Source organism: Mustelus asterias, chromosome 12 (genome assembly GCF_964213995.1).
Source record: "Mustelus asterias chromosome 12, sMusAst1.hap1.1, whole genome shotgun sequence".
Lineage (NCBI taxonomy): Eukaryota > Metazoa > Chordata > Chondrichthyes > Carcharhiniformes > Triakidae > Mustelus > Mustelus asterias.
This window is the reverse complement of record NC_135812.1, coordinates 85232126-85247153: the sequence shown is the minus strand read 5'-3', so window position 1 is coordinate 85247153 and position 15028 is coordinate 85232126. Positions and strand designations below refer to the sequence as shown.

Sequence of the window (15028 nt, the reverse complement as noted above, 5' to 3'; positions counted from 1 at the left end):
GAGTTTTGAGTTAGTTGCAAGCTGGAGCCAGGAGGCACTGGAGAGGACAAGGGAGCTGCAGCTTACCAAAAGAAAGTCCCAAAAACCAAGGAGTTGGGATTCAAGGAGACAGCTCATCACCACCTTCTCAAGAACAACTAAGGATGGGCAATAAATGCTGGACCAGCAGCACATCCTGTAAATGAATAACAAAATAGAATGCCTTTTGCAATTCCAAATACACTAGACCAAATATACATAGTCATAGAGGTTTACAGCATGGAAACAGGCACTTCGGCCCAACTTGTCCATGCCGCCCTTTTTTTAAAAAAAAACCCTAAACTAATCCCAATTGCCCGCATTTGGCCCATATCCCTCTATACCCATCGTACCCATGTAACTATCTAAATGCTTTTTAAAAGACAAAACTGTACCCGCCCCTACTACTACCTCTGGCAACTTGTTCCAGACTCTCACCAACCTCTGTGAAAAAAGTGCCCCTCTGGACACTTTTTATCTCTCCCCTCTCACCCTAAATCTATTCCCTCTAGTTTTAGACTCCCCTACCTTTGAGAAAAGATATTGGCTATCTAGCTGATCTGTGCCCCTCATTATTTTATAGCCTCTATAAGATCACCCCTCAGCCTCCTACGCTCCAGAGAAAAAAGTCCCAGTCTATCCAGCCTCTCCTTATAACTCAATTCATCAAGTCCCGGTAGCATCCTAGTAAATCTTTTCTGCACTCTTTCTAGTTTAATAATATCCTTTCTATAATAGGGTGACCAGAATTGCATACAGTATTCCAAGTGTGGCCTTACCAATGTCTTGTACAACTTCGACAAGACATTCCAACTCCTGTATTCAATGTTCTGACCGATGAAACCAAGCATGCCAAATGCCTTCTTCACCACTCTGTCCACCTGTGACTCCACTTTCAAGGAGCTATGAACATGTACCCAGATGGACATTTAGGGATTGGAACCCCTTTCTGTTGACGAATCTTCGTGGATTCTGCAGGGGGGCCTTGAGGGTGACGTGGGTGCAGTCGAAGGCCCCCTGCACATTAGGCATTTCCGCAATGGCCGTGAACTCTGCAGCCCGGGCTTCCTGCTGGGCCTGGTCCAGGTTAAATTTGAAGTACTGCCCAGCCCGAGCATACAGGGTTTCTGTGACCTGCTTGAAAGAGGTGTGCACAGCTGACTCCGAAATGCCACATACATCTCTGCTAGGAGCCAGTAGCATAAAAATTCAGAGCAGGCACTGAGAGTGGGTGCCTCCCCGCCCCGAGGTGCCAGCTTCTGCAACAGGTGGCACAGGTGTTGCACTGTCTCCTTTCGGAGGCGGAGGCAGCACACAATGTCCAACATCTGTTCAAATGACACTTGTGTGTGTGGAGATGCCAGGGTCTCCACTCCCTCTTTCTAATGTGCCCCCCCTCTCCCCCCCCAATCTCCCCTCAGGCGAATGATGGCCACCTCCTGCCCCTAGCCCAGCAAAACACACTGCCCATACTCTCTACTATATCCCCCCAGCATCATAGAATCCTCATTTCCCACCCACATGCCCCCCCCCAGCAACACAGAACCCCCCCCCATCCACATGCCCCACAGAATCACAGCTCCTTGAAAAGTTTTGAGGTTGCAGCAGTGCAATTACTAAGGGCTTTGTGCAAATCTGGTATTGGTATTGGTAATTAAGTCTAATTCTTAATCTGGGTTCCAATCCCTAAATGTCCATCTGGGTACATGTTCATAGCTTCTTGAAAGTGGAGTCACAGGTGGACAGAGTGGTGAAGAAGGCGTTTGGCATCAAATACTGGTCCCCTTAAATCAATGCTGCTCATTGAATCCTCAAAGAATAATACATTTGTCAAATATGATTTCCCTTTCATAAAACTGTACTGACTCTGCTAGATTGTATTGATTTTCTAAATGTCCTGCTACTGTTTCCTTAATAGTGGATTCCAACATTTCCCTATCTCAGAGGTTAGGCTAACTAACTTATAATTTCCTGTCTCCCTCCTTTCTTGAATAGAGGCATTAGGTGGGATTTTCTGGCCGTGCTTGCCCCAGAACCATAAAACCGCACCGGAGGTCAATGGACCTTTGCATGGTCTGTCCCACCTCCACGGCCTGATACGATTCCCTTGGTGGGCAGGATGGGAAAATTCCACCTATTGTGTTTGGGTTTTCCAACCCACTGGGACTGTCCAAAATCTAGAAAGTTTTGGAAAATTACACCCTTGAAAATTTGCTTCGCCCTAAAATTTCTCTCATTTTTAAATGAATGGGAATGCTGCCCACAATTCACTGCAACCAATTCTGAAAAGTAAACCATAGCGTAGAACAGCATTCATAGAAGGGCATTAAACATAATGGTGACATCACGATACAAAGAAATATGTTTTGCAAGTTGATGCCTCGTCATATATTTCCATTAGATTCATTGAATGTGGAATTTGAAATAATTTTGCCCCCTCTGAAACTCATTCGGTCACCCCTTCTGCCATGTTGCTGAGTTCAGTTAACTCCACAGAAACTAGGAAGCTGGGATCTTCTCAATTGTATAGTCAGGTTCAAATTGTTATTGCAAAATTCTGCATGTAACCTTTGTTACATGGAGCTTGTAAGACAATTAAAGTTCGACCATTTCAGCAAAGGGTCATGTAACAAAGGTTACATACAGAATTTTACGTAACAGTCATGGAACCAGAATGCTGCTATACCTCCTTCCATCTATTGTTGTTCCTGCTATTCTGATTGTTCTGTTGAAGGTTGTATCAATTCAAATAGACTGCAAGTGAAAGTTCAATCTTGACACTGGTAAGAAAACTAACTCAAAACATGAATTCAAACTTATAAAATCGAGCATTCTAATTCATTCAACATCTTTAATTTTCTAACCTTTCAGAACATGTTATTTGTTTAGTGCCCAAGTGATTTAAAGTAGTGTAGATTTTAATTGGTCCTAGCTAGCTTTTATTCACATAGAAAATTCCTTCTGCTTTCTTTTTTTTCTTCTATCATTAATTTCTTTCCCTGTATATATCCTCCCCACCCCTCAACAATATTCTTGATTCATTGCTAGGAATACAGTTATTCAGGCAGCCCATACAGTATGTTATCTTTTCCAAATGGCCATTCATCTTAAATTTATGCACTGCCAGCCAATGTTTTCACATGGTAGGCAAAACAACTCAACATAATATGGCCCCTACTCATTCCAAGTCAATGCTCTTGATGAGCATACATTTTCTGCAACGAAATAGCAGGAAGATCAAATTCACTGTTTTTTTTGGTTTCTACAATAATCTCTGATCCCTAGCTACCAACTTCACCCCTCTTGCAGAGAACTGTCTGAGGCTCCACTAGACTGTTTGCATCCTTGGTTTCATATCAGACCCCAAGATAAGCGTCTGATGACATAGCCACATCACTAAGACCACCCGCTTTCACTTTCATAACCCATAAACATAGCCTAACTCTGCTCCTGCTTCAGCTCATCCTCATTCTGAGACCTTCATCCATTCCTTTGGTACTTCTAAACTTGACTATTCCAATACACACTTAGCCAGCCTCCAACATTCTGCTCTCCATAAACTTGAGGTCACCCATGTCCTTACTCACACGAAGTCCCATTCAACCAACTCCTGTGCCTGCTGACCTACAATGGCTCCCAATTAAGCAACACGCCAATTTTAATTTTTTCATCCTTATTTTCAAATCTATCCATGGTCTTAGCCCTCTTAATCTCTGTAATGTCTCCCAACACCAGAGATCTGTGCACTCCTCTAATTCATGTCTCTTGAGCATTCCCAATATTAATTAGCCACTATTTGTGGTGATACCGTCCAAAGCTCTGGAATTCCCTTCCCAAATCTTACAGGCTCTCTCCCTCCCTCTCCTCCTTTAGGATTTTCCTTCAAACTACATCTTTGACTATCTTTTGGTCATCTGACTTAATATTGTCTTAAGCAGCTATATATAGAGTCAGAAGATGTAGAATCTGTGTAGGTAGAGTTGTGGAACCACAAGGTAAAAAGTACTTGATGCAAAGTTATGTACAACTCTAAGCAGCAGTTAGGATGTGGGGCACAAAATACACCAGGAGCTAGAAAAGGCGTGTAAGAAAGGCAATGGTGATCATGGGGGACTTCCAATATGCAGGTGGACTGGAAAATCAGGTCAATAGTGGATTCCAAGAAAAAGAATTTGTGGAATATCTATGAGATGGCTTTTTGGTGTGGAGATGCCGGCGTTGGACTGGGGTAAACATAGTAAGAAGTCTCACAACACCAGGTTAAAGTCCAACAGGTTTATTTGGCAGCACTAGCTTTCGGAGTGTCACTCCTTCTTCAGGTGAATGAGGAGTTGTGTTTACAAACAGGGCATATATAGACACAAACTCAATTTACAAGATAATGTTTGGAATGCGAGTCTTTACAGGTAATCACGTCTTAAAGGTACAGGCAATGTGAGTGGAGAGAGGGTTAAGCACAGGTTAAAGAGGTGTGTATTGTCTCCAGCCAGGACAGCTAGAGAGATTTTGCAAGCCCAGGCAAATCGTGGGGGTTACAGATAGTGTGACATGAACCCAAGATCCCGGTTGAGGCCGTCCTCATGTGTGCAGAACTTGGCTATCAGTTTCTGCCCAGCGATTCTGCATTGTCATGTGTCGTGAAGGCCGCCTTGTAGAATGCTTGCTCGAAGATCAGAGGATGAATGCCCATGACTGCTGAAGTGTTCCCCGACAGGAAGAGAACACTCCTGCCTGGTGATTGTCGAGCGATGTTCATTCAGCCGTTGTCGAAGTGTCTGCATGGTCTCCCCAATGTACCATGCTTCGGGACATCCTTTCCTGCAGCATATCAGAGGTTGCTGTGGCAGGGTTGTGTGGTGTCGTGGTCACTGTTCTCCTGAAGGCTGGGTAGTTTGCTGCGGACACAGCAATCACTGCAAGACATGCTGGATTATCGACACGGATGCCATCATCTCACGTGAGAACACCATCCACCAGGTACACGGTACATATTCTTGCGACTCGGCCAATGTTGTCTACCTGATACGCTGCAGGAAAGGATGTCAGGAGACATTGGGGAGACCATGCAGACGCTATGACAACGGATGAATGAACACCGCTCGACAATCACCAGGCAGGAGTGTTCCCTTCTAGTCGGGGAACACATCAGCAGTCACGGGCATTCACCCTCTGATCTTTGGGTAAGCGTTCTCCAAGGCGACCTTCACGACACACGGCAACGCAGAATCGCTGAACAGAAACTGATAGCCAAGGTCCGCACACACGAGGACAGCCTCACGGGATCTTGGGTTCATGTCACACTATCTGCAACCCCCACGACTTGCCTGGGCTTGCAAAATCTCTAACTGTCCTGGCTGGAGACAATACACACCTCTTTAACCTGTGCTTAACCCTCTCTCCACTCACACTGTCTGTACCTTTAAGACTTGATTATCTGTAAAGACTTGCATTCCAACCATTATCTTGTAAATTGAGTTTGTGTCTGTATATGCCCTGTTTGTGAACACAACTCCTCATTCACCTGAAGGAGGAACGACACTCCGAAAACTTGTGCTACCAAATAAACCTGTTGGACTTTAACCTGGTGTTGTGAGACTTCTTACATGGCTTTTTGGAACAGCTTGTGGTAGAGCCCAGAAGGGAACAGGCAATTCCAGATTTGCTGATGTGTAATGATACAGACCTGATCTGATTTTTATTATTGTCACATGTATTAGTATACAGTGAAAAGTATTGTTTCTTGCACAGCATACAGACAAAGCATGCCGTTCACAGAGAAGGAAACGAGAGAGTGCAGAATGTAGTGTTACAGTCATAGCTAGGGTATAGAGAAAGATCAACTTAATGCAAGGTAGGTCCGTTCAAAAGTCTGATGGCAGCGAGGGAGAAGCTGTTCTCGAGTCGGCTGGTATGTGAACTCAGACTTTTGTATCTTTTTCCCGATGGAAGAAGGTGGAAGAGAGAATGTCCGGGTGCGTGGTCCTTATTATGCTGGCTGCTTTGCCAAGGCAGTGGGAAGTGTAGACAGAGTCAATGGATGGGAGGCTGGTTTGCATGATGGATTGGGCTACATTCACGACCCTTTGTAGTTTCTTGCGGTCTTGGGCAGAGCAGGAGCCATACCAAGCTGTGATACAACCAGAAAGAATGCTTTCTATGGTGTATCTGTAAACGTTGGTGAGAGTCGTAGCTGACATGCCAAATTTCCTTAGTCTTCTGAGAAAGTAGAGGTGTTGGTGGGCTTTCTTAACTATAGTGTCGGCATGGGGGGTACCAAAGGTGTGTATGCTGAAGGGACCCTTAGGAGGCAGAAACCATAATATGATAGAATTCACCTTGCAGTTTGAGAGGGAGAAGCTGGTATTACAGTAGAGTAAAGGCAACTACAGAGGCATGAGGGAAGAGCTGATTGGAGTTGATTGGAAGAGGAGCCTAACAGGAAAGATGGTGTAGCAGCAATGGCAGGAGTATTTCAGGAGACACAGCAGCATTTCACCCCAAGGAAGATGTAGCATACTAAAGGGAGGACGAGGCAACCATGACTGACAAGTGAAGTCAGGGACAGCATAAAAGCAAAAGAAAAAGCATAAAATACAGCAAAGATTAGTGGGAAGCCATGGCATAGGGAAGCCTTTAGAAACCAACAGAAAACAATTAAAAAAGCAATAAGGGGGTAAGAAAGCTAGCCGGCAATATAAAAGATTGCAAAAGTTTTTTTAAAGATATATAGAGGGTAGAGAGGCAAGAGTGGACATTAGACAACTGAAAAATGACACTGGAGAAGTAGTAATGGGGAACAAAGAAATGGCGAGGAACTAAGTAGGTACTTTGCATCAGTCTTCATGGTGGAAGACACTGCTAATATAACAAAAATTCAAGAGAGTCAGGGGGCAGAGGTCAGTGTGGTGACCATTACTAAGGAGAATGTGCTAGGGAAGCTGAAAGGTCTGAAGGTGGATAAATCACCTAGACCAGATGTGCAGGTTAGGTGAATTGGCCATGCTAAGTTACTCCTTAGTGTCCAAAGATATATAGATTAGGGGGATGAGTGGGGTAAAACATGGGGTTATAGGGTGGGAATGGGCAAGAGTGGTGCAGACTCAATGGGTCGAATGGCCTCCTTCTGCACTGTAGGGATTCTTTGACTACACCACAGACTTCTGAAGGAGATAGCTGAAGAGATTGTGGAGGCATTAGTGGTGATCTTTCAGGAATCACTAGAGTCAAGGATTGGAGAACGTACAAACTTCACAGACAGTGACCCAAGCCGGGAATCGAACCCAGGTCCCTGGCGCCGTGAGGCAGCAGTGCTAACTCCTATACAACATGGGAAAGTATGAGATTGTGCACTTTGGTAGGAAGGATAGAGGTGCAGACTATTTTCTAAATGGGGAGAGAATTCAGAAATTAGAAGTGCTAAGGGACGTGGGAGTCCTAGTTCAGGATTCTCTTGGGGTTAACTTGCAGGTTGAATTAGTAGTGAGGAAGGAAATGCAATGTTAGCATTCATTTCGAGAGGACTAGAATACAAAAGCAGGGATGTACTGCTGAGACTTTATAAGGCTCAGATCACATTTGGAATATTGAGAGCAATTTTGGGCCCTGTTTATAAGGAAGGATGTGCTGGTCTTGGAGAGAGTCCAGAGGAGGTTGATGAGAATGATCCTGGGGATGAAAGGCTTGACACACGAGGAACGTTTGAAGACTCTGGGTCTGTACTTGATGGAGTTTAGAAGGATGAGGGTGGATATCATTGAACCTTGCAGAATACTGAAAGCCCTGGATAGAGTGGACATGGAGAAGATGTTTCCTTTAGTAGGAGAGACTAGAATCCAAGTGCACAGCCTCAGAGTAAAGGGACAACCCTTTAGAACTGAGGTGAGGAGGAATTTCTTCAACCAGAGGATGATTAATCTGTGGAATTCATTGCCACAGAAGGCTGTAGAGGCCAAGTTATTGAGTGTATTTAAGACAGAGATAGATAGGTTCTTGATTGGTAAGAGGGTCAAAGGTTATGGGGAAAAGGTGGGGAAATAAGGTTGAGAAACATATCAGCCATGATCAAATGGCAGAACAGACTCAATGGACTGAATGGCCTCATTCTGCTCCTATATTTTAAGGTCTTGTGTCAAACTTTGCTTTATTAAATTCCTGTGAAGTGTCTTTGAGACATTTTATTATTTTAGTTGTTTCGCTTCTAGCTCAGGGGGCTGAGATCAATTATGCTGTGCTTATTGAGTTAACTTAGTCAATAGAGATCTTGGTTCAAACCTGGGAACTTACTGATCTATATGGCTCAGTTCTCAATCACCGCAAGTGATAACAGAACTAAAGTATCTCTAAATTATGCACTTCATAGGTTTCTCCACTCAGCTGGTTGCTTTATCAAGAGTATTCTCCAGTCTACTGGATTTCAAAGCGATTGCCTTGTGCACCTGCGACACACACATACAGCACTCATCTTTTGTTTTCAAATCAAAAAGGTGAAACGAAAGAGTGAAATACCAATCATTTGGAAAAACTAGGTCAAGTAGCACCAGTCAGCAGACACCCTCAGGGAACAATTATGATTTTAATCAGACTGCAGAAACACTCATTAAAGTTAAGTTAAACTGACAGATCACATTTAAAAATTATTAATGCATGCAGATTTTGACATCAGTAAGTGATCGTTGGGATGCAGTCACTGTATTCTGGCCTATTCATGCTGCTAGAATATTACTTTATCCTGACCTATTCGTGCTGCTAAGATATTACTGATGATGTGGAGATGCTGGCGTTGGACTGGGGTAAACACAGTAAGAGTTTTAACAACACCAGGTTAAAGTCCAACATCTGCAGATATCCACTCCATCTGACGAAGGAGCAGCGCTCCGAAGGCTAATGGCATTTGCTGCCAAATAAACCTGTTGGACTTTAACCTGGTATTGTTAAAAATCTTACTAAGATATTACTGAGCATACACAAGCAGCCAGTGCAAACAACATGTCTTTCAAGGGGATACAACTGACACTTTAAGAACAAATGATCTTCCCCCTTTGCAGCAGGGGCATTTAAGACCATAAGACATAGGAGCAAAATTAGACCACTCAGCCTATCAAGTCTGCTCCACCATTCAATCATGGCTGATATTTTTCTCGTCCCCATTCTCCTGCCTTTTCCCCATAATCCCTGATCCCCTCATTAATCAAGAACCTATCTATCTCTGTCTTAAAGACACTCAATGACCTGGCTTCCACAACCTTCTGCAGCAAAGAGTTCTACAGATTCACCAACCTCTGGCTGAAGAAATTCCTCCTCATCGCTATTTTAAAGGATCGTCCCTTTAGCCTGAGGTTGTGCCCTCTGGTTCTAGTTTTAGTTTTTTTCTACTAGTGGAAATGTCCTCTCCACATCCACTCTATCCAGGCCTCGCATTATCCTGCAAGTTTCAATAAGGTTCCCCCACTCATCCTTCTAAACTCCACGAGTACAGACCCAGCGTCCATAACCGTTCCTCATCCAACAAGCTCTTCATTCCAGAGATCATTCTTGCGAACCTCCTCTGGACCCTTTCCAAGGTCAACACATCCTTCCTTAGATATGGGGCTCAAAACTGCTCACACTACTCCAAATGTGGTCTGACTAGGGCCTTATACAGCCTCAGAAGTACACCCGGGCTCTTGTATTCTAACCCTCTCGACGTGAATGCTAATTTCAAGATTACTGCTCAATAAAATACTTAAACAGACTATTTTTTTAATGAACAGTTTGCACCTTAAGCTGCAGTGACATTGAGGATTAGGAGTAGAGCTCCTCAGTGATTGTTTTCAATGGGCAGGTTGTGCCAGTTCCTCCTCTGTTCAGAAGCTGCAATGGACGGCGGCTGAACCGCCTGCAAACCTCGGCTTAATCTCAGAGAGCTCCGTCGCCCAACTCACCTCTGTCTCTCTCTCCGAGCTGCGAGTTAGACTGTTTTTGTTCAAAATTTAAAAATCCGCCTCTTTGGGCGACAAATCGATTGGAAGCCCGTTCAAATAGGCCGCTGGTTTGTCGTTGCCAAGGTGACTGAGGGTGGTGTCGCAGTCAATTGCCTCCGGGTCGGGGGGGGGCGGTTCGCGGCAGTCTCTCCTCCACCCCTATTGGGAGGAGGATTTGTGTGCGGCACCGGCAGGTTTTTGGGTAGGTTTAATTATGTTTTTATTTTATTTAAGAAATGGAACAAACACAGAAAGCATTGGAAATAAAGAGCAAAAGTTCTAAGAGCAATCCCCTTCAATCCTCTGTCCTCATTGATCAGCATCCAAAATAATTCTCTCAGTGGAAAATGCTTTATTTTTAACTCTATTCTTAAAGTTGCAAAGCCGATGCTCAGAATGGACCGGGGAAAACCCGAATCCATCTCCTTGCTTGCTTCAAAAAAAATTCAAATCTAAACCAATTCAAAGCCGCCACAAGAGAGACAAACAGGATCCAAGCTGACAAGGTGAGGCACTTAACCCACCCCTCCTGCTCCACCTCCCATCCCTCCTGCTCCACCTCCCATCCCTCCTGCTCCACCTCCCATCCCTCCTGCTCCACCTCCCATCCCCTCTTCCACCCCACCTCCAAAGAACAGTACAGCACAGGAAACAGGCCCTTCGGCCCTCCAAGCTTGTGCCGCTTCTTGGTCCAACTAGACCAATCGTTTGTATCCCTCCATTCCCAGGCTGCTCAAGTGACTATCCAGGTAAGTCTTAAAAGATGTCAGCGTGCCCGTCTTCACCACCCTACTTGGCAGCGCATTCCAGGCCCCCACCACCCTCTGTGTAAAAAACATCCCTCTCATATCTGAGTTATACTTCGCCCCTCTCACCTTGAGCCCGTGACCCCTTGTGATCGTCACCTCCAACCTGGGAAAAAGCTTCCCACTGTTCACCCTATCTATCCCCTTCATAATCTTGTACACCTCTATTAGATCTCCCCTCATTCTCCGTCTTTCCAGGGAGAACAAGCCCAATTTACCCAATCTCTCCTCATAGCTAAGACCCTCCATACCAGGCAACATCCTGGTAAACCTTCTCTGCACTCTCTCTAATGCCTCCACGTCCTTCTGATAGTGCAGCGACCAGAACTGGACACAGTACTCCAAATGTGGCCTAACCAGCGTTCTATACAGCTGCATCATCAGACTCCAGCTTTTATACTCTATACCCCGTCCTATAAAGGCAAACATACCATATGCCTTCTTCACCACCTTCTCCACCTGTGTTGCCACCTTCAAGGATTTGTGGACTTGCACACCTAGGTCCCTCTGTGTTTCTATACTCCTGATGACTCTGCCATTTATTGTATAACTCCTCCCTACATTATTTCTTCCAAAATGCATCACTTTGCATTTATCCGGATTAAACTCCATCTGCCACCTCTCCGCCCAATTTTCCGGCCTATCTATATCCTGCTGTATTGCCCGACAATGCTCTTCGCTATCCGCAAGTCCAGCCATCTTCGTGTCATCCGCAAACTTGCTGATTACACCAGTTACACCTTCTTCCAAATCATTTATCTCACAAATAGCAGAGGTCCCAGTACAGAGCCCTGCGGAACACCACTGGTCACAGACCTCAAGCCGGAAAACGACGCTTCGACCACTACCCTCTGTCTCCTATGGCCAAGCAATAGGGCGGCACGATAGCACAGTGGTGAGCACTGCTGCTTCACAGCTCCAGGGACCTGGGTTCGATTCCCGGCTTGGGTCACTGTCTGTGTGGAGTTTGCACATTCTCCTCGTGTCTGTGTGGGTTTCCTCTGGGTGCTCCAGTTTCCTCCCACAGTCCAAAGATGTGCGGGTTAGGTTGATTGGCCATGCTAAAAATTGCCCTTAGTGTCCTGAGATGTGTAGGTTAGAGGGATTAGTGGGTAAATATGTAGGGATATGGGGGTAGGGCCTGGGTGGGATTGTGGTCGGTGCAAACTCGATGGGCCGAATGGCCTCATTCTGTACTGTAGGGTTTCTATGATTTCTTTCTATGATTTCTCCCATTCCCCCCATTTCCATCCCCCCTCCCCCACCTCCCCTCCCCCCTCCCCACCTCCATCCCCCCCTCCCCCACCTCCATCCCCCCCTCCTGCACCTCCAACACCCCCTCCCCCACCTCCATCACCCCTCCCCCACCTCCAAACCCCCCCTCCTCCACCTCCAAACCCCCCCCCCCCCCACCTCCAAACCCCCCCTCCCCCACCTCCAAACCCCCCCTCCCCCACCTCCAAACCCCCCCCTCCCCCACCTCCAAACTCCCACCTCCAAACCTCCCTCCCCCACCTCCAAACCCCCCTCCCCCACCTCCAAACCCCCCTCCCCCACCTCCAAACCCCCCTCCCCCACCTCCAAACCCCCCTCCCCCACCTCCAAACCCCCCTCCCCCACCTCCAAACCCCCCTCCCCCCTCCCCACCTCCAAAACCCCTTCCCCCCCTCCCCACCTCCAAACCCCCCTCCCCACTCCCCACCTCCAAACCCCCCCTCCCCCACCTCCAAACCCCCCTCCCCCCACCTCCAAACCCCCCCTCCCCCACCACCAAACCCCCCCCCTCCCCCACCACCAAACCCCCCCTCCCCCACCTCCAAACCCCCACCTCCAAACCCCCCCACCCCCAAACCCCACCTCCAAACCCCCCCACCTCCAAACCCCCCACCTCCAAACCCCCCACCTCCAAACCCCCCCACCTCCAACCCCCCCCACCTCCAAACCCCCCCCCACCTCCAAACCCCCCCCACCTCCAAACCCCCCCCCACCTCCAAACCCTCCCCACCTCCAAACCCCCCACCTCCAAACCTCCCCTCCCCACCTCCAAACCTCCCCTCCCCACCTCCAAACCTCCCCTCTCCACCTCCAAACCTCCCCTCTCCACCTCCAAACCTCCCCTCCCCACCTCCAAACCTCCCCACCTCCAAACCTCCCCACCTCCAAACCTCCCTCCCCACCTCCAAACCTCCCCTCCCCCACCTCCAAACCTCCCCTCCCCCACCTCCAAACCTCCCCTCCCCCACCTCCAAACCTCCCCTCCCCACCTCCAAACCTCCCCTCCCCCACCTCCAAAACTCCCCTCCCCCACCTCCAAACCTCCCCTCCCCCACCTCCAAACCTCCCCTCCCCCACCTCCAAACCTCCCCTCCCCCACCTCCAAACCTCCCCACCCCACCTCCAAACCACCTCTCCCCCACCTCCAAACCTCCTCTCCCCCACCTCCAAACCTCCTCTCCCCACCTCCAAACCTCCTCTCCCCCACCTCCAAACCTCCTCTCCCCCACCTCCAAACCTCCCCTAACCCACCTCCAAACCTCCCCTACCCCACCTCCAAACCTCCCCTACCCCACCTCCAAACTCCCCTACCCCACCTCCAAACCTCCCCTACCCCACCTCCAAACCTCCCCTACCCCACCTCCAAACCTCCCCTACCCCACCTCCAAACCTCCCCTACCCCACCTCCAAACCTCCCCGCCCCACCACCAAACCTCCCCTCCCCACCTCCAAACCTCCACTCCCCACCTCCAAACCTCCCCTCCCCACCTCCAAACCTCCCCTCCCCACCTCCAAACCTCCCCTCCCCACCTCCAAACCTCCCCTCCCCACCTCCAAACCTCCCTCCCCACCTCCAAACCTCCCTCCCCCACCTCCAAACCTCCCCTCCCACACCTCCAAACCTCCCCTCCCCACCTCCATACCCCCCCTCCCCCACCTCCAAACCCCCCCTCCCCCACCTCCAAACCCCCCCTCTCCCACCTCCAAACCCCCCCTCCCCCACCTCCAAACCCCCCTCCCCCACCTCCAAACCCCCTTCCCCCACCTCCAAACCCCCCTCCCCACCTCCTCCTCTCCCCACCTCCAAACCCCCCCTCCCCCACCTCCAAACCCCCCCTCCCCCACCTCCAACCCCCCCCTCCCCCACCTCCAACCCCCCCTCCCCCACCTCCAACCCCCCCTCCCCCACCTCCAACCCCCCCCTCCCCCACCTCCAACCCCCCCTCCCCCACCTCCAACCCCCCTCCCCCACCTCCAACCCCCCCCTCCCCCACCTCCAACCCCCCCTCCCCCACCTCCAACCCCCCCCTCCCCCACCTCCAACCCCCCCTCCCCCACCTACAAACCCCCCCTCCCCCACCTACAAACCCCCCCTCCCCCACCTACAAACCCCCCCTCCCCCACCTCCAAACCCCCCTCCCCCACCTCCAAACCCCCCCTCCCCCACCTCCAAACCCCCCCTCCCCCACCTCCAAACCCCCCTCCCCCACCTCCAAACCCCCCTCCCCCACCTCCAAACCCCCCTCCCCCACCTCCAAACCCCCTCTCCCCACCTCCAAACCCCCCTCCCCCACCTCCAAACCCCCCTCCCCACCTCCAAACCCCCCTCCCCCACCTCCAAACCCCCCTCCCCCACCTTCAAACCGCCCCTCCCCACCTCCAAAACCCCCTCCCCACCTCCAAACCCCACCTCCAAACCCCCCTCCCCCACCTCCAAACCCCTCCCCACCTCCAAACCCCTCCCCACCTCCAAACCCCCCCCACCTCCAAACCCCCCCACCTCCAAACCCCCCCCACCTCCAAACCTCCCCTCCCCCACCTCCAAACCTCCCCTCCCCACCTCCAAACCTCCCCTCCCCACCTCCAAACCTCCCTCCCCACCTCCAAACCTCCTCTCCCCCACCTCCAAACCTCCTCTCCCCCACCTCCAAACCTCCCCTACCCCACCTCCAAACCTCCCCTATCCCACCTCCAAACCTCCCCTACCCCACCTCCAAACCTCCCCTCCCCACCTCCAAACCTCCCCTCCCCACCTCCAAACCTCCCCTCCCCACCTCCAACCCTCCCCTCCCCATCTCCAACTCTCCCCCTCCCCACCTCCAACCCTCCCCTCCCCACCTCCAAACCTCCTCTCCCCCACCTCCAAACCTCCCCTCCCACACCTCCAAACCTCCCCTCCCCCACCTCCAAACCCCCATCTCCCACCTCCACCCTCACCTCCATGCTCACCCCCACACACCCTCCACCCCT

The 15028-nt window shown here is 49.7% G+C and overlaps 1 protein-coding gene across 1 annotated transcript in view; it reads right to left on the bottom strand.

The window, feature by feature from the left end:
• ccdc57 (coiled-coil domain containing 57) overlaps positions 1–10067 on the bottom strand; it is a 180332-nt gene extending 170265 nt beyond the window's left edge. Inside the window, exon 1 of the mRNA XM_078225529.1 lies at positions 9775–10067. The gene's annotated coding sequence lies outside the window, so the exon portion shown is untranslated. The remainder of the gene's footprint in view (positions 1–9774) is intronic.
• Between the last annotated feature and the right edge of the window lie 4961 nt (positions 10068–15028).